We start from the raw sequence: 25962 nt of genomic DNA, 5'->3' as shown, positions 1-25962 counted from the left end.
AACCTACCCCGTGAAGGAGTAGTTTCTTACCAGTAACTCCAGTTCTGTAGTAGGGGTATCTCTGTCATAGTCATAATCTAGTGAATAGTCCCGCCCATGTGCGGGGACCAGGGAGCAATCAAAAATAATCTCTTAAGCTGTCTTCTTTGCAGTCCTGCATAGACCCTTAAGAGAAAATCAAAGACAAATAATGCAGCCTATAACTACAAGGCTACACTGGCCAGCACTTCAACTTAAAGTGAAAAGGATATCCAAATAAAATCAAATTTTGCATACATTGCCAAGTTTCACTCATAGAGAAACTTCCCTTCACCAAAATCTTTGAAATGATAGAGAGGAAGGGTTGGACAGACAAGCCCCCATAGGCTGCCATTATGTGTCTGGAAAAGGGATACCTTGCCTTTAAGGAACTCTCCAGAGACCCTCGGTATCCCAGGATGCACAGCCAAAGTCCTTTTACTTTCAGTTCTTTTTGAAGGTGTATAAAGCAAGGCCTGTAGCATACAGTATATTATAATTTTCTCCACCGGGGAGGAGGGCGGGCGCTTATGACTATAACAGAGATAACCCCTACTACAGAACTGGAGTTACAGGTAAGAAACTACTCCTTCTGTAGTAGGGGATCTCTGTGTATAGTCATAATCTAGTGAATAGAATGGCAAGGCTATCCCAACAAACCAATCCGGCGGTGGAGGAAAAAGACAACACCACTACTGTGCAAACAGATTTCTCAACGAAGCCTGCCCAACCTGCGCATCTGCTCTGGCATCAGAGTCCAGACAGTAGTGTTTAGCAAAGGTATGGACCGACTTCCAAGTGGCAGCCCTACAGATATCTGCAATGGGAACATTACGTAGCAAAGCTGTTGTAGCTGCTTTGCCCCTGGTAGAATGAGCCTTAGGCTTACCCCCTAAGGTCTTGTTAGCTTTCTGATAACATAACTGAATACAGGACACAATCCACCTCGAGATAGACTGTTTTGAGTTGGCAAGACCAGTCGTGACCGACCCATAATTGACAAACAATTGATCTGACCTACGAATGTCCTTGGTCTTATCCAAGTAGAATTTCAACACCCTTCTGACATCCAGGGAATGAAGAGACCTTTCCGCTGGAGTGAAAGGATTTTGGAAAAACGTAGGAAAAGTTATTGTCTGATTTACATGGAAATCAGAAATCACCTTAGGAAGGAACTTAGGGTGAGTAGGCATCACAACCTTAGCAGCATTAATTATAGTATAAGGTTCTTGGCAACACAATGCCCGAATTTCACTCACCCTGCGGGTCGATGTAATGGCCACGGGGAAAGCCGCCTTCCATGACAAGTGCTGTAGTGAAGCCTTATGAATAGGTTCAAAAGGTTCCTTCATCAACCTGGACAGCACCACATTCAGCTCCCATGAAGGCAAAGGACGCTGAACAGGAGGAAACACCTTCTTCAATCCTTCAAAAAAATCTTTAATCACAGGAATCTGGAAGAAGGATGTCTGTGAAGGATATTTCCTATACGCAGTTAATGCTGCAAGGTGGACCTTAATAGAATGAAAATTAAGGCCAGATTGAGCCAAATGAAAAAGGTATGGAAGTATGACATCGTCCTTGCAGGTCATCGGATAATAGTTCTTGGACATGCAACAGATGCAGAACCTCTTCCACTTGTAGGCATAGGAAATCCTAGTGGAAGGTCGCTTAGCCTCCTTGAGTATATCCATGCAATTGTCAGGCAGATTCAGGTGTCCATATTGCACTATTTCAGGAGCGATGCCGCCAAACTCAACGATGAGAGGTTGGGGTGCACCATCTGCCCCCCGAACTTCGTGAGAAGGTCCGGCCGACACGGCAGCCGCAGGTGGGGAGGAGAGACCTGTGAAGCAGGTCCGTGAAACCACCACTGTCGGGGCCACTCCGGAGCAATGAGGATATTCCGTGCTCTGGACTGAGACAGCTTGATGAGTACCACCGGAATCAGAGGAATGGGTGGAAAAGCGTACAGAAAGCTGTTCGGCCAGCTGATCCAAAGTGCGTACAGAAAGCTGTTCGGCCAGCTGATCCAAAGTGCGTTCCCCAGAGTCCCCGGTTGGTAATACCTGGAGGCGAAGTCTCGCATTTTCTATTTTCGGCGGTGGCGAACAGATCTACGTCTGGAGTGCCCCACCTGTAGAAGATGTTTCCTAGCACCTCGTCGTTTAGAACCCACTCGTGGTTTTCTTGCACGAGCCTGCTGAGTGCGTCCGCCTGAGCATTCTGCACACCTGGCAGATGGGTAGCCGTTATCGTCAGTCCTCTGGCTAGCAGTCAGTGCCAGATCGCCTGCGCTTCTTGTGACAGTGTGCGCGATCTCGATCCCCCCTGCTGTTGAGGTAATACATTGTGGTCGTATTGTCCGTCTGTACAAGCAAGGAGTTGGATTGGAGGGACGGATGAAAGGCCTTCAGTGCCATGTGAACAGCTCTGAGTTCCAGGAAATCTATGTGATACGTGGATTCCGCCGGGGACCACGTTCCCTGGATCTGTAGATGGTCTGAATGCGCTCCCCAGCCGTGGAGAGAAGCATCCGTGACGATAGTCTGAATGGGAATGTCCTTGTGGAATGGAACCCCTTTGAGGAGATTCTCTGCTGAGCACCACCATCTCAGGGACTGTTGAGCGTGAAGGGACAGCCGGATCCTGTCATGCCAGCTCCCCCGCTTCTGGTCCCACTGATTCTCCAGACAATCCTGCAGCGGCCTCATGTGGAGGCTTGCGTGTGGCGTGAGGAAGATGCAAGAGGCCATCGACCCCAGTAGAGAAGACACCGTCCTCACTGTCGTAGATGGAACAGCTATGAGAGTCTGAGCCTTCCGAAGGATCGATAAGCGTCGCTCCTCCGAAGGAGTCACGCTTGCTGAAAGAGTATCGATGGAGGCTCCCAAGTACTGTAGGCACTGGACAGGAGTCGAAACAGACTTGGACATGTTTATGTGCAACACCAGCTGGTTCAACAGAACGGCCGTCCTGTTGAGGTGCAACTGCGCTTCCTGGAAGGTGGAGGCTTTGATCAACTAGTCGTCCAGGTACGGGTAGACAAACACTTTGTTCTTTCTCAGGTGCGCTGCCACCACTGCCATGCATTTTGAAAAAGTCCTGGGTGCAGACTTCAGTCCAAACGGTAGTACGGTGTACTGATAGTCATTGGTGCCGACTAGAAAGCGCAGGAACTTCCGGTGTTTCCGTGCAATAGGCACATGGAAGTACGCATCCTGTAGATCTATTGCGCAAAGCCAGTCTCCTCTTTGCAGCTGAGGATAAATCTGGTGCAAAGACAGCATGCGAAACCTTTCCCTGCAAATGCATTTGTTTGCTTGTCGCAAATCCAGAATGGGACTGAACTCGTTCTTGTCCTTCTTGCGCACTAGGAAGAACCGTGAGTAAAGACCCTTTCCCCTTTGAGGCAAAGGGACGTCTTCTATCGCCCTTTTTCTTAACAGGGTATCGGCCTCCGCTTGGAGCTCGCGCAGCTGGTATTGCGAGCGAACCGGTGGAATAGCTGGAGGAGGGCTGACAAAACGAAGACTGTATCCATTGCAAACAATATTCAGCACCCACTTGTCCGGAGTAATTTTTCTCCACTCTGCCAGGTAATTTTGTATGCTACCCCCTTCGGAGCGGGTAACGGACTAGGGGGAAGTTGCACCTCAGGGCTTAGACCCAGCCGGGTCCTTGTTCGCCGAGGAGGACTGCTGGCGGCCTCTGCCCCTCTGACGCTTTTGGAAAGGCTGCTGCTGGTACTGCTGCTGTTGTTGTTGCTGCTGGCCAGCTTGACGACCTTGCCCTCGGTTCTGGGAACCATGGGCCAGATGTAGGAGAGAAAATACCGGTCGGTAATGGCCGATTTCGGCCGTTACCGACTGGTATTTAGGATTTGGCATGTAGGGGCCATCATTTTACCGAATCGGTAAATTTACTGATTCTGTAAAATACTGAATCGGTAATTTTACCGATTCGGTAAATCCACATGTTGGTGACACTCCTAAGAGTGTCACAGGCCCTTAAGAATCGGTATTTTACCACCCAATCCTATTGGGTGGTAAAATACCGAATTCAGGTGTGCATGCACATCTGTGCATGCACACCTGTGCCATGTGACACACAGACATGCCCTTAGGGCATGTATGTGTGCCACATGTCACACATGACTGTATTTGGGGTGCTAGAGGGTGTCAAAGTGACACCCCCTGCACCCTTGCAGGATTCGGTATTTACCGATTCGGTAAATACCGAATCGGTATTGCCCATTGATTCCTATGGGCTTCAAGGCCCATAGCAATCAATGGGCAATACCGATTCGGTATTTACCGAATCGGTAAATACCGAATCCTACCGATTCGGTAAATTGAAAAAGAAAATTACCTACATCTCACTACTTCTATTTTACCGATTCATAAATACCGAATCGGTAAAATTCGGTATTTATGAATCGGTAAAATAGAATTACCTACATCTGGCCCCATACCTCCTCTGGAACAGACAGAAGGACTTCTGTTGTTCCTTTGGTTTCTCCAAACCAACGACCTTCAATGTCTCTACTTCTGCCTTCATGCGGGCCATCTCCTCATCCGCATGCGTCCCGAAGAGAGTCGATCCAGAGAACGGCAAATTTGCGACTCTCTGCTGCGCCTCCGATTGAGAGAGGTAAGGCGCAACCAGGAATGGCGTCTTAAATTAATGCCATGGCAATAACCATGAGCCGCCAGGAGAGAGTCGTCCGTCGCAGAGCTGATGACTTGATTGGAGACCATCATGCCCTCGTTCAATATCTCCTGGAAGTCTTCCCTCCTATCTCTCAGGAGGAGCTCAATAAACTGTTGCAGTGACTCCCACAAGGCGCGGTCATAGCGACCCAAGAGGGCCGAGACACTTGCAGCTTTCATTGAGGTGGCAGCCATACCGCAAACCTTCCGTCCGGCTGAGTCCAATCGACGGCTCTCCTTGTCCGGAGGCACCGTAGAAGACGGAGCAGTAGCATGCTGTTTCTTGGCTGCTGTCACGATGACAGAATCCGGTACAGGATCTGACCTCAGGAACGCCGGATCAGAATGCCGGGGCCTGTACTTCTTTTGCAGCCGACTTCACAGAAGCCGGGGTCAGAAACAGTGGCCGTTCCTCCAGTCCTGGCACCGAGGGCAACAGCGGGCGAGATAGATGCCGTTTGTGCAAAGTCTCAACGATCACAGAGGTAGATGGTGTGGGTACCGTCAAAGTGATCCCTAACTTCACTGCCCCCCTCAGCAGCACCTCCTGAAATGTCACAATGTCGCCCACAGGTGACACTCTCGTAGGAGGGGAATCCGGTAACGTTGGAGAATACCTCCGGTCACTCGAGGAGCCTGTGTAACCGGACCGCGACCTGTCCCTCCGATGACGGGACCTTTTGGAGGAGCGCTGTCTACTGCCAGTGCGATCCCTTTCTCTAGACCTTGATCTAGATCTCCTGGGCCTCACCGGAGCCGCCAGTTTTGGAGGAGGCGGAAGCAGAGGAGTCAGAGCCGGAACCTCAGGCCGAGGTTGTGGAGGTCAGGGAGGCGGTGGAAGAGGAGGCAGGGGCGGTGTAGGAGGCGGTGGAAGTGGAGGAGGAGGAGGAGGAATCGTTGGAGGAGGAGGAATCGTTGCTGGAGGAGGAAGCTGCGGAGGAGGCATCCTTGGAGGCATTGGTGGAGGCGTAGGCGTTCTGGGCCTAGAAGGTGAGTAGGTCCGTGAATGCTCCCATTCCGATGACCTCACCACTCTCCTCTTCTTCTGAGCAGGCCTCGAAGATGTTCTGGAGGAAGATCTCTTCGCGGCCGAGCGCCGCCGCGACCGGGAACTCGCCGATGAAGACGACAGACTGACCACTGAGGCAGGGGACACTGTCCTGGGCCCTGAACGTCTCCTCGACGTCGATTTTTTTTCCTCGACATCTTCGACTTTCTACTTCTCGATGTCGATCTTCTAGACGTCGACAAACTCCTCGACGTCGAACGTCTTCTCTTCGACGTCGACTTGCCTCTTCTTGACGTCGACCGTCGTGTCGACGTTGACGGCGGTGCAGCGGCGACGGCGAGCGCCGTCGCCTCCTGAACTCATCTCGACTTCGATGGTGTGTCGACGCCGGTGAAGTCCTCAACGTCGACCTCGTCCGAGGTCTTGACGTCCTGCCCCTCGACGTCGAGCGGCGACGCTGTTTGGACCCAGAGCCCTGGGTCGACGGGGAGCAGATGGCGGTCATACCTCTCGACGCCGACGTCGAAGCTATCGACGTCGACCAGGATCTGTGCCTTTTCTGGGCCTTTTCTTGACTGGGGAGCCCCCCAGGCTGAAGCACGGGCAAAGGACAATGACTGAGTCCCTCCATGCCCAGAAGTCCCACCTGCTTCTTCATGTCTCCTCGGTTCCAGTCCCTGGAGATGAATCTTCTCCCTGTCACGCAGGGTCCTCCTGGAGAAAGAGTGCCAGATATCACAGGAGTCAGGGACATGGGTTGAAGGGAGACAGAGTATGCATACTCTGTGGGGGTCAGATTTAGCCTTCTTCCTACCACACTCAGGGCACTTGTTGAATAAAGCTGGCATTTTCGACAGAAAAAGGTGGTAAAACTGGTTAAAAAACACAGCAAATGGAAGAGGAAGACCCCGGACGTCGAGTGAAACACTCAAAACACTGGAAAAGTGCCAAAAATTGAAGAAATACCCAAAAAGGGAGAGCTCAATGCTCCAGGGTCCTGCTAGCAGGAGCCGGGAAAAAGAACTGAAACTAAAAGGACTTTGGCTGTGCATCCTGGGATACAGAGGGTCTCTGGAGAGTTCTTTGAAGGCACGGTATCCCTTTTCCAGACACATAATGGCAGCCTATGGGGGCTTGTCTGTCCAACCCTTCCTCTCTATCATTTCAAGGATTTTGGTGAAGGGAAGTTTCTCTAGGAGTGAAACTTGGCAATATATGCAACATTTAACTTTATTTGGCTATCCTTTTCACTTTAAGTTGGAGTGCTGGCCAGTGTAGCCTTGTAGTTATAGGCTGCATTATTTGGCTTTGATTTGCTCTTAAGTGTCTATGCAGGACTACAAAGAAGACCGCTTAAGAGATTATTTTTGATTGCTCTGGGGTCCCCGCACATGGGCGGGACTATTCACTAGATTATGACTATACACAGAGATCCCCTACTACAGAAGAGTTTGTTGTCCACCCAGAACTCTAGTGTACGGTCATGGTAGAAAGACAATGTTCCTTTTGGGTCTGGACAGTGGAGTCGCTCCTCTTCTTTAGAAGGATGTGGAGGAGCAAAAATGGTAGGCAAGGTGATGGATTGTCCTCTAAGAAAAGGAGTGACCATGTTTAGGAGAAAGGAGACCCTTGTGCGGAAGCATCACTTTGTCAGGATAGACAGCGGTAAGGTGGCTTAGATAAGGCCGGCAGCTCACTCACTCTACTGGTAGATGTAATGGTCACAAGGAAAGCGGTTTTCAAGGTGAGAAGCCTGAAGGGCACAATGTGTAGAGACTTGAAAGGAGCGCACATCAAAAAACTTAAAACCAAATTAAGGTCCCACTGAGGCATAATGAATGGTGAAGGAAGGAAGAGATGAGTAAGATCCTTGAGGAACCTATTTATAATAGAGGACTTAAACAAAGATGGTTGATCAGGCAACTGTACAAAGGCAGAAATGGAAGAAAGATAGCCCTTAAGAGTGTCCAGAGCACAGCCCCGCTGGGCTAGAGAAAGAATGAAAAGCAGAACTTCAGAAAGAGAGGCAGAAAGGGGATCAACTGATTTTTCTGCACACCATGTCACAAATTTCTTAAACGGCAGGTGTATACCGTTTTGGTGGAGGGACACCTGGCTGCCAAGAAGACGTTACAAACTGAGAAACCAGAACTTGATTTGGGCCTAATAAAATATGTAGATTTCATTAGTTATTAGCGTGATGCACCTATTATGCCAGTCTAGGGATCCACATCTGCATAAGCACGCAATACGTGGTAAACCTAGGGATTAGTATACGCTTGTCACACACTCTAACACCTAACCATAGCATATGTAGCTTGACCGTACTGGACGCCATTTTGTGGCCTAGCTTGCTCATCGCATTAGTGAAGCCTCACCATTATAGTTAGACGAAACTGTTCCCCTGAGAAATAGTATAATTGTAGCCAACTGCTGCTTCTGCACGTTAGGCCTGTCAAGGTTGTAGGTGGGGGTATGCTGGATGAGCACATTCCAGGAGGCACTGTCCGGACTCCCTCAGAGCCAGCAGAAGGGAGTCACCCTCTCGACCTTGCTATAACGAGCTGAGCGAAACTGAGCAGGCTTTATGTTCCATATATGGTCTTTCCCTTGCACCAACCTGTACCAAATTATATTTTTCCTTCTTGGGTAACGGTTTCGAAATGTATTAGTATATATGTGATCGGTTGACAATGTGCAAGCAGTCTTCTTGGCGGACCTCGTGGGGCTAGGTCGCAAGGAGCTCCTCTGGCAGAGTTTATGTTTGTTGTAATAAACGATTGGACCGTCTACACTGCCAACTGACTGATTGTTGGTAATTGGTAACAGGCTATTTGTAAGTATAGCTCGTTTGGGTTGTAATTATTTTTCGGTACTTCAAAACCTTGGAAGGCCAAAAGCTGTCAACTAGTGCCGCTCAATCGCCAAGCAAGAAAGCAGAGCGAGGACAGGTTCGGGTGGAGAACCCTGCCCTGCTGCTGCAACTGAAGATCTTCCAGAAAGGTCAGCCTGATTGGAGGACCGATGGCCATGCCCAAAAGCTCGGGATATCATACTCTCTGAGCCCAGTCTGTAGCCATAATGATGACTTGGTCCCGTTCGTTCTTAATTTTCTTGAGATCTCTGGGTAGGAGTGGAATGGGCGGAAAGCCGTACACGGGGTCCTGAGCTCAACTCGATACGAAAAGCATCTCCAAGCAAGTGCCGCCTTGGAAACTCCAGGGCGCAAAAACTGCTGACATTGCACGTTCTCTGCGGTAACTAACAGATCTAACCATGTTTCTCCCCACTGCTGAAAGAGACCTTGCACCACCTCTGGATGGAGGCACCATTTGTGATCCACTATGTTTAATAAGAGAAGAGCCAAGTGACCCTCTAGGCCTTTGACAGGTTTAAATGTGAACAAAAAAAGAATTGGCCAATAAAGGATAAGTTATGTCATTATTTTAACAATAGTGTATTAATAACTATTGGATTGTCGCAGAGAGTTCGACTCAGAATGCTTAAACCTTATAACAAAAACTACTCGAAATAGCTGTAAGTATGGTTCTTGTTTATGATTTATTTTCTCTTCTTACAATATAGTGTCCAACTCGATCATATTCAATGACACCCTTATAGGAATTTTACAAAATTTCCTCAAATATTTTACAGGAAAAACTGTCAGCCCACATCTTGTTTTATATGCTGGATCCGTCTTCTAGGTAGTCCACATGTTTCCACTAGCCACCCCATCTAATGTACAAAGACTGCATCTGACATCGGTGTCTTCGCTTTACACTTTCATCTACATAAAAATCATCATATATTAATCCAAGGCCAACACTAGACATTTTCAATTACCCCTTGATTAACACGTATAAGAGATCATTCAGTTATACCAACGGCACAGCAATTGCGTCTGTTATCTCGGTGTCTTATCTACATACTCATGTGTTATTTAAAATCCAACACCTATCCTGTTCCTTTAGCTCCTAAAGGCTAATGTTCGCTAGGCATCTGTGGATGAGTTTGTCCTCTCTGGCGTTCAGAAAACCTAGCATATGTTGAACCACCAGAGATATGCCCTGGCATTCCAGCCTGTCCAGAGATGCAGGGCCTTGACAAATGGTCCATTACCCAACCTCACCTTGTTTGTTGCAGTACCACATAGCGGTGTTGTTGTCCGTGAACACCTGTACCAGCCTTCCCTTGATGAAGGGTGGAAAGGCTTTCAATGCCAGTCAGATCGCCCGGAGCTCCAGCATGTTGATGTAGAGTCTGGATTCCGTCGGAGACCAGAGTCCACTGACCCCCACCTCTCTCACATGGCTGCCCGATCCCAGTAGTGACACATCTGTCACCACTGTCAGATCTGTTTGGGGAAGGGAGAGAGGTCTGCCTCTGCCCAAATTGCGGTCCGTTAGCCACCACTGCAAATCCTTCGCAGTACCCTCCAAGATCTGGACCAGGTCAGAGAGATTCCCCTGATGCTGCGCCAACTGGATCTTCAGGTCCCACTGCAGGAACCACACATGCCACCGGCATGTGTTACTAGCAGGATGCAGGAGGCCATTAGGCCCAGCAGCCTCAGAGTCAGTCTCACCGACTATCAGTATCATAGCCTGGATATTCTGAATTCATCGCTCAGGAGGAGAAATTAGACACTGCACAGTGTTCAGAACAGCTCAGATGAAAGGTAGAGTGTGAGAGGGAGTCAGGTGTGACTTCGGCACGTTAATAGTGAGCCCTAGCAAGTACAGAAATGTTGCCGTAGTCTGGAGATTGGAGACGACAGCCTGGGGCAAGCCCGCCTTTAACAAATTTTGCCGACCTAGGGGACAACTGACGCCCCTGATCTACGCAGATGAGATGCAACCACTGTCATCACCTTGGTGAACCCCTGAGGGGCGCTGGTAAGGCCAAAGGGGAGCACTGTAAACTGAGAGTGCTTGTGGCCTACCCTACACCGATGGGCAGGCAGGACGGGAATATGAAAAGAAGCACCCAGCAGGACAATCCAGTCTCCTGGATCCAGGGCAGACAAGACCTGAGACAACCTGAGTATTTTGAATGAAGTCTTCTTGAGGAAGAGACAGAGTTTGGAGAACAAGGATAGGATCTTTTTTTTTGGAAAAAGACATTAGCAGGAATAAAACCCACAGCCAACTTCTGGCACTGGAACCCTCTCTATGTCTTTCTTGGCCAAAAGAGGCATAACATCCTGGCGGAAAAGTGACAGATGATCCTCTATCAGCCGGTCGTGAAATGGTGACATGGGGGGAGGGGTAGTTTCAAAGGGGAGGGAGGAGCCCCTTTGGACAATCTGCAAAACCCACCTGTGATGTTATGGACTTCCAGTGGGGCAAGTGATGGCGAATCCTGCCGCCAACAGGGTGCCCATGGTGGTAAAGGGGCAGACAAGGAGGGTTTGGATGCAGCTGCACTAGGGACGGGGGGCACTGGACCGACCAGGCCGCTGCCCACCTGACCCACAAGATCTGTGGGTAGTGTGCCCTTGGCCACACAGAGGCTAGGTAGCCAGTGCGGCACGATGACTGGGCAGGAATTGGCATGGCTTGAAGCACCTTCGGTACCCACGAAAGGAGCAAATTCATCGATTGAGGTAGATGTGGGGTTGCAGAGAGGTCTAAGAACCTGGCAGTAGCTCGAGAATTCTGAAAGGGCTCAAGTGCCGAATCTCTATGGTCTCAAGAGACAGTTGCCATTGAAAGGGGGTCCATAAGGTAGGCTTGGACATCCCCCGAAAAGCCAGTCGTCCTCAGCCAGGCATTGCACCTAGGGGCCATTGTCGTGGAAACTGATCTGTCTTGGGAGTCAGTTGTGTCAAGTCCACATCGAATAGTGAACTTGGCTGCATCCCTCCCGTCGGTGACTGCTTGGAGAGTACAGCCCGGGCCTCCTCCTGGACCTGTTGCAGCACTTGAACCACCATATCCCATATGGTTTGGGATAACTGCCTAAAAGGCATGCAGTGTTCACGGACCATAATGCCAGGCTGGTGGAAGAAAACATCTTCCCAAATGAGTCCAGCCTCTTGGATTCCCTATCGAGGGGAGCAGTAGGCAAAGTGCCTTGGGAGGTGGAGGCTTGCACAACTAAGCTCTCAGGGGTAGGATATTGTGTGAGAAGTTTGGGTCCCTGGGTATGGGCCGATGGTGGCGGGCAATCATCCTATTCGCAGCAGCCCATGTGATCAGTTTGCACCAGGTACCCAACACCTATGTCAAGAGATTAGTCTTGAATGCCACTGTGGGTAGTTGAAGGTCAAGGACGTCAGCCGCACTCCTCACCACCATTGCGTAAGAAGCTCCCTCCTTCATAGCCACGGTAGGGGTAGAAAGCAGACCAGCAATTGGAGACATATTCAGGCTGCTGCACACCGTTCTTCCTCATAGGGCTGGAATTCAAAAGGGTCCTGTGACCCCTCCCAGTCTTCCCCGAGGCCTAGCTAGTGAAAATAAGACTGAGGCTTCGATCTAGGAGGCGAAGCTCCTGCCGGATCGAAGTCTGGCGATGCCCCTCCGGCTCCATGTCGGAGTTGGGAATGACAATGAAGAGAGGGGGCTCCAGCAGCATTGGATTCGGGACTGGCGCCAGGGAAGGTTGGGATGGCATGACCGGCATTGGTCTGGATCCAAGAATGAATCCCTTGTGCCCCACCAGGGCCAGAGCTGCTGACATGGAACCAGATGGGCCTTTTCTGATTCCACGGGCCTGAAGGCACATATCTTGGAGTCGGGCTGCCCAAATATAAGGTGCATGGCCTCACAGAACTCGTTCTGTTGGGCGTGGGTCACTCCAGCCTTTGGAAATTCGGGAAGGTGCAGAGTTTGCCCAGGTGCTGTGGAACTAGGGATTAAAACGCTGATGCTCCCTCGTCTTGTCAGCAGGTGGTCGTGAAGTTGAAGAGCACATCAATTTCTTGCTCCTCTTTTTTTGCCTCCAAAGGGAGTGTCCCAAGGACTTTGTTTGGGACAAAGAGGACTTCGAACGATCCCGTGACCTTCCCCTCGACCGGGATCTCTACTTGCAGCTTTATGGTCTGCTCCCTCAAAGCCTATTGAGGCAAGGCCTGGCAATCGGACCACGACTTGTTGTTTAAATCACGCTCCAGACACCACAGCCAAACGAGGTGAGAGTCCGTCACAGACATCGGTCGGTGACAGGTACCAGGATGTAAACCTCAAAAACAGTAGAAAAAAGCCTTGCAAAAAACAACAGAGCAGTAGCTCTTAACCGAAACAGCACTGGCTGCTGCATAAAGAAAAGTACTGATGTCAGCGTGCCTGAATGGCTGACTACTGACGTGGAGCCGATCGATGCCACATATCGTCAGTGCGCAGGGGTACTGCTCACGAAAAATCTTCCAGATATAGTCTGACACCTATGGAAATCCTAAGGTAAAGAATCTGCGGCTAGATGTTTCACACAGGCATTAGCCAATCTCCAGGTTACTCTTTTGCAGACTTCCAGTAGGACAGTGTATGCAGTAAGTGGTGCTGTTAAACTGCAAACTAATACCTAAGGACTCACTGAACAATCAAATTGTCCACAGTCTTTTCTGCTAAAACTGACAAAGTGGGCAAGAAACCTGACAACAAAAGTAATAGTTTAGATTCCTTTCCGATACTACCTTCCAGGAAATGGTACTTTTCAGTGCAACTGTGCCTGGTCTCAAAGGGTGCATGTATTCATTTGCAAATGTTACTGAGTAAGCTTCCCCCATAGGGGCTGGCAAATTCGCTGATGGCAGCTGAAGGAGGCTTGTCAGAAAATCCACAATTAATTGGTCAGACAATAAAGATGGGGTTACTTAAGGTTAGACGGATGCGGAATATCCCCCCAATCATTGGTGGCTTACCCACATCAACCAAACCCACCTCAATCTGTTTTGAAACAAATGTATGTATTGACTTTAGACGATGCACTCCGGTGTGTGATCAAGACCGTACTTCGGTCAAAACACGTCATTGGCGATTTATGCCATTAATAGACCCCTTTTTCTGTGAACTATTTCCTTCCTCTTTAGCCTGAGTGCACGCTATATTGGATTGGATTGGGGAATATATATATAAAATAAAATAGAATGAAGACCACTGTCCTTCAGCACAAGGAACTAGCTGGAGTAAACCCCAGATCCTACTTCCAAGGCAGAAAACCTCTGTTCGGTCCCTTTAGCTAAACGGGCCTGCACTTCCTGTTGTTAGATGGACAGATTGTCCTCCGTCAGAGGCCCTGATAGTGGTGGAACATGCTGCAGGTTAGAAAGAAATGGACAGCGAACATTCCATGAAACGTCAGGTCAACGCTGTGTCCTCAGCCTGCTTCCACACTCTCTGCAAAGTCTTCAAGTGTCTCCCCATCGACACCAGGAAATCAGTAATGCAGGCGCTCATCTCCAGCTCGTGGACTATGGCAACGCTCTCTATGCCCCACCAAAATGATGAAAAGACTCCAGATGATCCACAACGCAGCAGCAAGACTGATCCTCACCCTTCCCAAGACGACCCATATCACCCAGTACCTGAAAGACCTCCACTGGCTCCTCACCCAGAAAAGATGCCAATTCAAGATTCCGACCCATGCCTACAAAGCCCTCTATGACCAAGGACCCACCTATATGAACTAGCACCTGTATTTCCACCTACCTCCCAGGAACCGCCTTTCATCTTGCCCTTGCACAGAAACCACAAATCCACCGCTGCCGCACCGGAGGATGCTCCTTCTCCCACCTTGCCAAGTCCTGGAACATCCTTCCCCTCCACCTCCGTACTGCACCCTCATTGAGTCAAATCGGGAAGGGACTCAAGACCTGCATCTCTGACTGATAACTCGCAGCACAGAGCCTGGATACCCTCTGGGGTGATTAGCTGCACTATATAAGTACCTCTTGATTGATTGATTGATACTCAGCCACCTCTGTAAGAAACATCGGATTCTGCCTCTGACAGGGTGGCGGTGTTCCAGCAAGGACACAAACAAGCAGTTTTGAGGCTGAAGATGATGGAGTGGCCGGGGATGAGCTGCACCTTCTCCCTGCTGTCCTGGGCGTGGTTTCTGAGAACCGTTGCCATGGCCATAAAAGGATTGACCTGCTGGACTGTTGAGAGAGGTATGGTGTTGGCCAAAACTGAAAACCCAGACCATAGCTACAGTGAGGGTAAAATTATTGGTGTAAATGTCTGGTAGGAGCAGAAAGACTCAAAGAACATGCTGTAGCTCTACACACTCTTTATACCGCTGCAGGGCAAAGTCCGCTTTTTCACCACAGAGGTTAGAGCCAGTAAATAGCATGTCCATCAGGGGTTTTTGGGCATCCCTAGGGAAGCTTAGACCTCGCCAGTTGTGATGTTGAAGTACCAACCTGATGCCTTTTACCTGGGCCGAGCAGTCAGTTGAATCCAAGACAGAACGTTTTACAAATTACGCTGTATATGAACCATCCTGGATAGCTTGAGTAAAAGATGCCTGAAGATGATTTGGAACAGCCAGCAAAACTTGTGCCATTGTGTCCAGAAGAGTAGCAACTGAGAAGACATCTGGCTTTTACTGACCTCAGAGCAAAGCTCTTAGAGAAAAGAATCTATTTGCTAAATGTCTCTATCTGTTTTGACTCACGATCAGGCAGAGTGAAAGGGAAGACTTTGGGATTTACTTTGCTGGTGGAATGCCTGTAGCACAAAACTCTCTGGCCTTGGATGTTCAATAAGAAATGCGGAGTGCCCTAGTGCAGGACAATGGCGACGAGCAACCTGCCTGGTAACAGGTGGACTGAACATGGTTTCCCAAGTGACCAAAAGGTTGTCTGTAAGGGCCACGTAAAATGATAGTAGAGTGTTGGACTTGGGCCTTTTTGGCAGGTTCACCCCTAAACTTTTTGCCTTTAGCCTCTGGCATGGTGATAGTGATTTTAGGCCTCTGCGCACTTTAGCACTGTGGGCCAGTGTAAAGTGCATGCGCACTATGAGTGTGTGTGCTGAGTTGGTCTGCCCTCCCATAGGAATGCATGGGGAATATGTGTGTCCATGATCGTTCCTGATGCGTGGGGAGTGCAAGGTCAAGTTTGGTATGTGTGAACTCGTGAGATTAAATGCTGCGCGATGATATGTGCGGATTTATTGTAGCTAGTGTGGAAGTGCCACTTCTAGAAGTTGGCAGGTTTGTGTAATTTGTGTCTGGCTTGTGATTGGCTGGAGCTGGCTGGTGAGCCTGGCTCCATGAGTCATGATGGGTCTGCCCCGGTGGTGAGTGTTGAGATTAGCATGAGTGATGTGAGGGAGGAGTACACCTGGAACCTGAATAGGGCTGGGCTTTCCCCACACAATGCTGGCTCCGCCCCCTGTGGTGCGTCTGATGTCCCTGGCCTGTCTTGTGAATAGAGAGGGTGGCAGAGGAAAACAAAGTACTCAAGAACCAGTTGCATCTGGTTCTACCCTTGCCTACACTGCTACATCAAAGGATTTCTGTGTATAAAAGAGGGGCTGTGACCCCAAGTAAATGTTCTTGTCTTGTACTGGAATCTGCCAGGGGCGTGCTGCTGCTGGAGCTCAAGGGAAGGCTTGCCTCCCTGGGCTCTGCCCAGCCCCTGGATGCCTGGAGGACTTCTGGGGGACCCCTCTGCCTGCCTGGGCCGAGTGGGGGACTTTGCTTTGCCCTGGAACCCTTTTGACTTTTTCCATTTCCTTGCCCCAGGACCTTGCTGCATCTTTTTAGCACCCTGGGAGTGCTTTCCTCTTTATTTCAGGACCCTGGTTGCATCTAGCGCCCTGGGAGCGCTGTGTACATTGTGGCCGTGCTATTTCTGCTTTCCTGAAGCGAGTGCCCACCTCGCGTCATGGCTGCCTATTTTTAATTTTTAAATACACGGGTGCCACCCAGCTCATTTCAGAGTGTATCCCCGCAGGTCATACCCCGCTATTTATTTTTATTCACGAGGGTGCCCACCCCTCTTTTTGGCCCCCGAGATTCACCGCCGCGGCCCGGAGAAACACCGGAAGCGGAAGTCCGGCCAGCCACCTGGTTGTGGGCGGGGCCGGGAGGACGTTGTTTCTGCTTTCCCCTGCCTGGGGGAAGCCATGGTCTGTTTGTGACCCGCTAAGTTCCGGCCCCGAGATGGGGGGCCGGGTGAATCAGGGCATCTGGTAAGGCGGGGCTCCCATGGCGGAGGGAGAGCCCCGCAGCTGCCAGAGAATGCCCCCACCGCCAGTGCCGAGCAGAGGAGACGCCGTAGAGAGGAGACGCCACCTCCCAGCTATCCGGTGAGTGCGGGTGTCCCCGCGGGTCCCTCCTCAGCACTTCTGCTGTTTCTGAGTCCACAAGGGACTCCAACGTCTCGGGGGCACATTTCCGTTTTAAAGCGCTAGTACGCTCTAAGGGTGCACATGTTGTTGTCTGAGCCTAGAGGGCTCCAACGCTCCCGCATTTTTCCTAAAATGTTTTTAGAGCGAGATGGCTCCACCATTGGGCCACCCTTAATTTCAAGTACCAGTGGGGGCACCAGTTGTTTACCGCTCCAACGGGGGCTATATGTCTTTCAAAGGGTCCCGAGGGGCCCATGCTCTTTCCCGCACTTTCGCCCCCATTGCTCCCAGAGCCTAGAGGGCTCCAAGGCTCCAACAGTTTGCATATTTTGCTTGCAGAGCCAGATGGCTCCCAAGGGGGTACATTATTTATTTACTGAGCCCCGTGTGGCTCCACCACCTTGCGCATTTGTTCAGAGGGCCCCTGAGAGCCCATGCCACATTTTGATTCCCAGCTGCCCAGCAATTAGTGGGCAGCTGCACCGTTTAGGTTCTTGCTTCTAGGGGGGCCTGTACTTTTAATTCAGGAGTGAGACGCACTCCTTTCTCCCTACCCTGGTCTGCCCAGCTGTGCAGCACTTAGTGCCAGCTGCAACGTTTAGGCCTTCATTGATTTTCCAGTTGCCCAGCAAGTAGTGGGCAGCTGCCACGTTTAGGTTTGCGCCAAGTGTGCCCCTGTGACTGTCGCTGTTTAGACAGCAGCCCTGACTTTATGGACAGAGGGCATTTGAGCCCCTTATAGATGGCCAGTCGGCCCCGGGGACTATTAGGTTTTATAGGGCGCAAGGCCCTAATGTCATTTTATATGTACTAGAAGATGTAATGTTTTTAGTATGATTTATGCACCTTGATTTATGTTCATAGATGTGCTGTTGTGATTCTTAGGTTTTACCTTATGTTTTAATTATCTACTGTGGTCTAGGTTTGATTTATTCCCTACTACAGGTTATGTGCTTTTATACTTGATAGGTTTTACCTACTGTTTTACTTCTACTGTGGTCTAGGTTTGAGTTATTCCCTACTGCAGGTTATGTGATTAAGTGTATTTCTTGATGTTTAGGAGATTGTGGTTTATCCTACTTTTAGCTTATGAGGTTGGCGCAGAATAGAGTTCTCGCCCTATGTGTAACTGTGCCTGTTCTGATTCATATTACAGGTTGATGCTGAGTATAGTGTCTGCCAGTGATTACTGGCTGTGTTCTAAATTCATATGTATTCTTACTTTTTACTATTTCTTTACCAAGTGCTAATTCTGACAGTGGCCCACGTGGCCCTGTCATGTGTAAATAGTCCCATGTAAATATTGCCCGTGCCAGTTGGCACAGTGTATATTGTGTGATTACTATCTGATGTGTTTTTATTATAATACAAAGGCTATTTTTATATAACCTTGTGTGGAGTTCCTTTTGTGGTGTGCCTAGTGTGTTGTTGGGGGTGCGTGTGCAAACACTTAACTCACATAGCCTCCGAGTTTAGCCTTACTGCTCGTGTCACGTTACCAAGGGGGTGAGCAGGGGTTATCTTTGGCGTGTAACTCCCTTGCCCGGATGTAGAATGGTGGTTTCTGCCTGACTTTGGCGCAAGCCTCAGCCAGCTAGAAATCCCATTTCTAACAAAGAGGTTTTGTATTGGATTGATCTAGCTCAGTTAAAACATTAATCTTGTCCTTCATAGTGGGGAGCTGTATGCCTAAGACTTATGCTGGCGTCGGCATAACGACTGAGGAAGTGCTTTTCTCAGTAGCAGAACCAAGGGGTAATACAAATACAGTATCTGGAGAAGTATCCAGACCACTGGCATCTTGGAGTTCTCCATATCAGTTATCCTCATCACATTTTGGGATATAAACACCCATTCATCATTATTGTCATCGTCCGAGTCAGTGCCAAAAATATTGTGTAAAATGAAAAGTCTGAGCCCCACTGTTTGGTAAGGGCAAAGAGTCAGAATCACAGGGATTGCCTGTTGGCTGGATGCCAGTCAAAGCTGGACGCTACCTTGGTTGAAGTCCTGGTGTATTCTGTTCGAGGTCAGATACAACAATGGGATGTAAATCCGCCTCCGGCATCGATGCAAAGAGAAACAGTCCAGGGGGTGCTGCCAAAACCAAAGTTGGCACTAGAGCCAGTGCTGAACATTATGAAGGTTCAAGGGGCACATACAGCACCAAGGGTGGACCTGCTGGTGGACATTAGACATGAGGTGTCTTTGGATCCTTGGGGATAGAAGGCACGCCAGGGTGTGCTGAAAAAGTGACTCAAATGCACACAATGGGCTCTCTGATGGCCTATGGATGATGTGATGTCAACAACAGATCCGGAAACTCAGGGTGCACTGGGACTAGACTGGGGATCGTCTCTGATGACAGCGAGACCAGGAGATACCCTCTCAGGAGTCAGAGTGGCGGGAAGGGGTCGATTCCTGCTTCAACTTCCTATGCTTTCTCTTGAACTTACACAAAGACTTGAACCACGAATATGATCCGGCTCAGGAACGAGTTCTGGAACAGGATTTGCCTTACAAGTTCGACTGGTCATGTTGTGGAGTCTTCTTAGGCTTGCCAGCATAATGTTTGGCCTCACAGTCCAGCATGGCCTTTGGGTTCATCTGAGGGCAGCCATCATAGTACCTGGAGTATGTATCAGATCACAGGCACCAAAGACACACTTCGGCACAGACTTCTGTTTGCAACAGTCTCTACAGGGTTTGAACTTTATCATCCTGGGGGTAAATTTTTCCTTGTACAAATCTGGCGCTTTGAAGACCATGGAGAAGCACTAGGTCTGTGCCTGAAGTCACAAAGAAAGGAACCGACATCAGCATGCATGTGTGGCCCCTACATGTGGCTACTCTCGTCACTTCTGAATGGAACGATGTTGGCATGGAGGTGCTCAACACCACCTACTGGCATGATGCTGTACTGTTTAAAAGTTTCTGGATCCACTCTGATTCCTAGAGAATATTCACAAGGTGAGAAATCTTTGTCAGAAGTATTCATCAGGAATTAACTTACTGCCCATAAGGAAGGGTGCTTACTATCTAGAAGTGGTACATCCATAAATTAATATAATAATGTACCTACAGTGAAAAAAGGGAGGCAGTTGGATCCCCTTCCTCCTGAAATCTAAGGAGAGAAAGATCTCGGAGGATCATAAGGCTGATCCCCGGGTGGATGCAGATAAAAAAAGCTGTAGAGGACATTCCTGTTAAGAATTCCAGTGGTTCAGTGCCAACCGGACTGGGACTGGACTATGCTGTTGGCCTGACACCCTAATCGTCTGCATGTGCCTACCCATAAGGTTCTGGTGTGCTAGACGTGTACTCCTGTGGTTGTTTGGGTACCAGAAGAAAGTTTGGAAACTTTTACTCCAGAGCTCACATAGTATCCAACTAGCATAGCATCAGATTTGACCCATTTGAAGTTGGGACTTGGATATACTTCAGAAGAGAAGCCTCAAACATTGGCGTGCCCCATTGGGCCCAACCTGCTTCAGGTATCCCTTTGTTCCATGGTGGCTACTACAGTTTCAGCAGCGGGCAAATCTGACTTTTTTTATTTAAAAAATTAAGAAATTCTCTTACTGAAGTAGGAAATGGGAAACTTTTTTGAACTCATGTGACTTCTGGACTTTCAACTGAATCTATCCAATTGGTCTATCGATCTGGGCTCCATTGTTTTTGATCTGAAACTGTGCTTTGACCCAAAACTGCACTTTGGTCCAGGTATACGGCAACTATTGACTTACAAAGGGTGCTTAATTTTTTATTTAAAAATGCAAATCTCTGCTCTCCCTTATTGGATTTTAGTTATTTTTTTGAAAAACATTTTATAGATTTTATAACTTTCAGTAAAAAAGAAGCACTAATGCAAAAACTTGGCCTGCATTGCATTACTACAAATAGGCAGAAAAGACATCATATTACATTTCACAGCTGAACTACTGACCACCCGACTGTGGGGCAGGACCAGATCCTCCCATTCTCACAATAATAGATTCCACCCCACACAGACACTGGACTCCACCATCCGCTCATGGCCTCGCAGTGCATGGATCTAACTGTATCCCTCTATACTCCGCCCATTCCTTCCAAAATATTAAAGTGTTTCTGGGGCAACCCCGTGGCAAGTAAATCGGGCGTTCCATTCCCATACAGTGATCCAAGCCCCTAGGTCCAGGTGTCCACAAGTGGAGCATCCTTAGCCTTTCAGGCCCTGGCAATACTCTTCTTTGCGACTAAGTCCAAGCCAAAGAAGCACCCTTTGATAGCTTGTGCCCACCAGGTCATCCGTGATAAGCAGAGGAATGAGTTTAGGGTCTCTGGAGATATTCCAGCCTATCACTCCCTCGAGGCGGCCCAGCAGTCTCCTCCAGAAGTGGGCCAGTCCCGGGCAGTGCCTGAATGTGTGATGTAAATCCCCCCTTGGGTCATAACACTGCAGACACTTCGCAGTAGTTTATGCCATTTGAGGTATGTAAGATGGATTTTGGCTTCCATCGGGGAAAACTCGAGGATGTTCTCCACAGGCCGTATAAGAGGGAAGAGGGAATGACAGAGGTGCAAGTAAATAAAGAACTGTGTACGGTGCATGTCATATTCCTCCTGCTGGACCTGGAAGGACTTTATCATCCACCGTACAACATATCCCCTAATGTTGAAATGCCTATAACGTCCCAGGTCACGACTCTCCTCAGGGCCATCACCTGCGGACATCTGGTGCCCTGGCACAACAGGGTTTCCGAAGTTAAATGGTCAGCCCATTGCACAGTCTTCATGGCCACATTCCATATCTCTAGCACTAAGCAAATGGCAGGAGGGAAAGCTGAAATGGCTCTCCCCCATAGAGCAGGTGGAAAATGTTGCGGGCGTCCAACATGCATCCCTCCATTGCATACGCAGGGTCCCAAATCCCCCCGAGCCGCCACTCATTCAGAACAAGCAGCGGCGCCGCCCAAAATTATAGTAGTATGTCGGGTGGCCATTCCCCCATCCACTGCCGGTTGACAACATTTTGCCAAGGCGATACGTGGTGCACCTGCCCCACCCCATAGCAACAGTCTGAGTTGTACATTAATCTTGCCAAAGAATGATTTATCGATCAGAAAGGGATTATTCTGCAAGCGGTAAAGCAGACGCAGGAGGGACACCATTTTAAAAATTGCCGAGCGGCCCAGGAGGTAAAAAGGTAAGGTAGACCAGAACTTTACATCCCATCCAAGGGCAACCAACTGAGGCGCCATGTTCCTTTCAAAGGAGCGTGCTACGTCGCTGGTAACAAAAACTCCTAGGTATTTAAAGCCTAGGTGAAGAATCAGAATTCCTGCCACCCAAGACATTTCCACCGGGCAAGGAATTTTTGAAGATTCATCCAAAGACCCGAATAGGAACCAAGTGTGTCCTGGGTCTGGAGCACCTTAAGGCCCAAGACCGCTGGGCCATCCAAGAATAAAAAGACGTTGTCGGCATATAATGACATTTTATTGCTCACCCCCTCAGACCACTGAAAACCTCTAATAAGCGCGTCCACCCTCACCTATGCAGCCAGAGATTCAATTAACAGGGCACAAAGTAGAGGGGACAAGGGCCATCCTTGACGGGTGACCTTCTCCACAGGGAACTACTCCGAAGCCACTACTCCAAACCGCACCCGCGCTACCAGGTTAGTATAGCGAAGGTGCACATAGCTCACAAACTTAGGGCCGAACCCTACCTGAGATTAAAGGGTGAACAAACACTCCCAGTCCACTGCGACAAACGCATTCTGAAAGTCGAAGGAGAGAAGGGCCCTATGACCACAGAAGACCCCGCTGCGAACCCATTGCAAACTGTCCAGTGGCCCGTTAAGGCATAAACCCAGATAGGTCGGGTGGACGAGGCTTGTAATCACTCTTGCAAGATGAGTGGCCAGCATCTTAGCTCATATTTTAACTTCTGAGTTTAAGAGCAAGATTGGTCGGTAATACCTGCAATGCGTGTCCTATGGGATCACCACAACCTCTGCCATCCGCAGATCCGGGGGCAACTTGCCGCCTTTCACATCCTCCAGAAAAGCCTCAAGAAGTAACAGGCCAGTCTATGGCTGTATGAAGCTGGCTCTGTATATACTATACTGAAACGAGGTATAGTGTGCACAGAGTCCAATGGATCCCCAAAGGCTTTACAGAGGCTCAAGTAGATAATACTAATTCTCTTAGTGGTGGTGTGGGCGAGCAGTTAGGCTTATCAGAGGGCAATGTTAAGCATTTGTTGTACACACACAGGCAAGAAATGATTACACACTCAATAACTAAATCCAAGACCAATGGTTTGTAAAAATATTACTTTTTGTATATTTATTTCTTGGAACCAAAGATACTGTGTTGCAGTAAACTACGGTTTGCAATATCACTGTTTTTCAATGTAAAAAGTGGACTCTGCATTTTTCAATCAGTACAATATTATCGTAGGGGAGGAAACACAATCAGCAATATGCAGGTAAGTAAAAAATGTACAATATTGAGCCTTTGGATGAAGAATCAGTACCAGGCAAGGTTCAGTTAAGTGACCTCACTGCACCACCAGAGGCATGGTGGCGGCGAGGTGCAGAGATCAAACTCAGGATCTGGTTCCAATGTTATCCAATGGAGAAAGGGGGCAATCAAAGTGCTACTACTTGCAGGTAGGTAGCACTGTTTTGTAATCTAGTTTCCAGAGGTTAAGGCAAGCACAGGGGGGAGAGGAGTTGGCACAAGGTAGAATCAAACCTACACCCTCGGCGGCAAAGGGGCGACCGAGTGCAAAGTGCCATCACCGCTTCGGGCACCCAATGCAAGCCAATGGAGAATCTCAAACTTGGAAAAAGGCTGTAGGCTTAGGCCAGGAGACTGAGCTAAATAAACCTATAACGGCACAGGTAAGTTGGGATGTGCTGGAGCATACAGAGACCGCCAATAGATCTCCCCAAGGCCCAGGGGCTCCAAGTGGAGGGGTGTCCTTTGGCATCATAAATCAGCTTACCGGTGCGGTCGCGGTTTGAAGGGGTGGTCGTGTAGAGGCTGCAGGCGTCGACATAGAGTCCGGCAGGGGTCTACCCACGAGGGACTCTTGCTCAGGATCACTGGGGAACCTTTCCTTGGACTAAGGCCGTGGGAGTTGGGTACAGAGGTGGTCGAGTTTATGGTTCCACAGACAGAGCTTTGGTCTTTAAACTTGGTTTTTTTCTGGGCAGGTCCACTGTCCACCGAAGTTCAGGATTTTTTTTTTAGAAGGCAGACAGCCCCCCCTGGTGCGAGAGATCACTGGGCTGCAGGATGAGTCGCTCTTCTTTAGCAGGGTCTTTGAGGGCTGCTCAATTCAGGGGTGTTACAGGGATTAAAAGACTACTTACCTTTAGGGTGACTACACCCTCTGTATGTCCACTCCCTTTGGGGATGGGTCATACACCTAACACTAGTAGCTAGAATCCTCCAAAGCAATATGTAAGATTCTTGAAGAAGGCAGTCACTTCAGCTCAGGACACCTCAGGGGTGGTCCTGGCTAAAAGGGGGCAACACACCTCTTCTGCTTACAAATTTTTCTGCCGACCTTGCCACCAAAAGTGGGACTGGGTCAAGGGGGTGGGCGTCTCCACTAGCTGGAGAGGCTCTGGTCAGCGTAAAGGATGGGACGCCTTTGAGGCTCACCGCCTTTCAAGGCTGTTCCTGCTTGATGGTAGGTGAGAAGACCCTCCACCCAGAGCAGGCATTGTTTCCAGAAAAGCAAAATGCTCCCACATTAGGGGGCCAGAAACATATGTAGAGGTGCAAGCTGGTGCAGACCATTCAGGCACTCATTAGTGAGTTGGTAGGTTTTCTGATGTGCCCTATGAGTGCATTTATTAATTAATTCAACAATGGCATTAGTGCGGCTCATTAATCTGAGATATTTGGTACTTGGGGCCAGATGTAGGAAGGCAAATACCGGTCGGTAACGGCCGATTTCGGCGGTTACTGACCGGTATTTGGAGTTTGGGATGTAGGGGCATGTTAAAATACAGAATCTGTAAAATACCAAATCGGTATAATTACCGAATCTGTATTTTGACATGTAGGTAGCACTGTAATCAGTGCTACAGGGGTTTAAGAATTCTTAATTTACCACCAAATAGAAGTTGGTGGTAAATTATGAAAACCCTTTAGAAAGCTTTTCTTTTGCTTTTTAAACAGTGCCATGTTGCAGACATACATGCCCTAAGGGCATGTATGTCTGCAACATGTGCACCCATGCACAATTGAGAGGTGCAACAGGGTGTCAAAGTGACACCCTGCCACTCTTCAATGTTTCCCCCAATTACCGAATCGGTATTTACCGATTCGGTAATTGACATTCATTCCTATGGGCCTCCAGGCCCATAGGAATGGATGGCAATTACCGAATCATACCGATTCGGTAATTAAATCGGTGAAAATACCTACATCCCGATTGCCAGTTCTTAAATATCGAATCGGTATAATTCGGTATTTAAGAATCGGTAATCTGGGATAACCTACATCTGGTCCCAAATATCTTGAAATTCGGTGAAGCCATTACGAAGCTGTAGAACTCGTATTGACAAGCTCCCAGCCCTTGTACTTAGTATGGTTTCACTTTGCACTTATAATTTCTAAGAATGGACTTAGACAATAGAGGGGCATATCTGCTCAAGCAGTAATGCCCTCACATGAGGTATGGTGCAGCCTGCCTTAGGGCTAAGGCCTGCTGTAGGGATGACTTATCTATGCCTCTTACAGTGCTGTCATGCCTGGCACACAGGGAGGTGTGCCAGGTCGAATCTTTAGTATTATCTGCACTAAAACACATAGGCAGCAGTGGCAGTGTGCATGTGGTTGGTGAGGGTCTCTTAGGGTGGCACAATACATGCTGCAGCCCTTGGAGACCCTCTTTGGGAAAGAACACAGGCACA

The 25962-nt window shown here is 49.0% G+C and overlaps 1 protein-coding gene across 4 annotated transcripts in view; it reads right to left on the bottom strand.

The window, feature by feature from the left end:
- Positions 1–25962, bottom strand: part of MCM8 (minichromosome maintenance 8 homologous recombination repair factor) — a 444398-nt gene that overhangs the window by 40355 nt on the left and 378081 nt on the right. The gene's annotated exons all lie outside the window — the stretch shown is intronic.

Source organism: Lissotriton helveticus, chromosome 6, assembly GCF_964261635.1.
Source record: "Lissotriton helveticus chromosome 6, aLisHel1.1, whole genome shotgun sequence".
Taxonomy (NCBI): Eukaryota; Metazoa; Chordata; class Amphibia; order Caudata; family Salamandridae; genus Lissotriton; species Lissotriton helveticus.
Note: the sequence above shows the minus strand (reverse complement) of the source record. Positions and strands in the feature narration are given on the sequence as shown.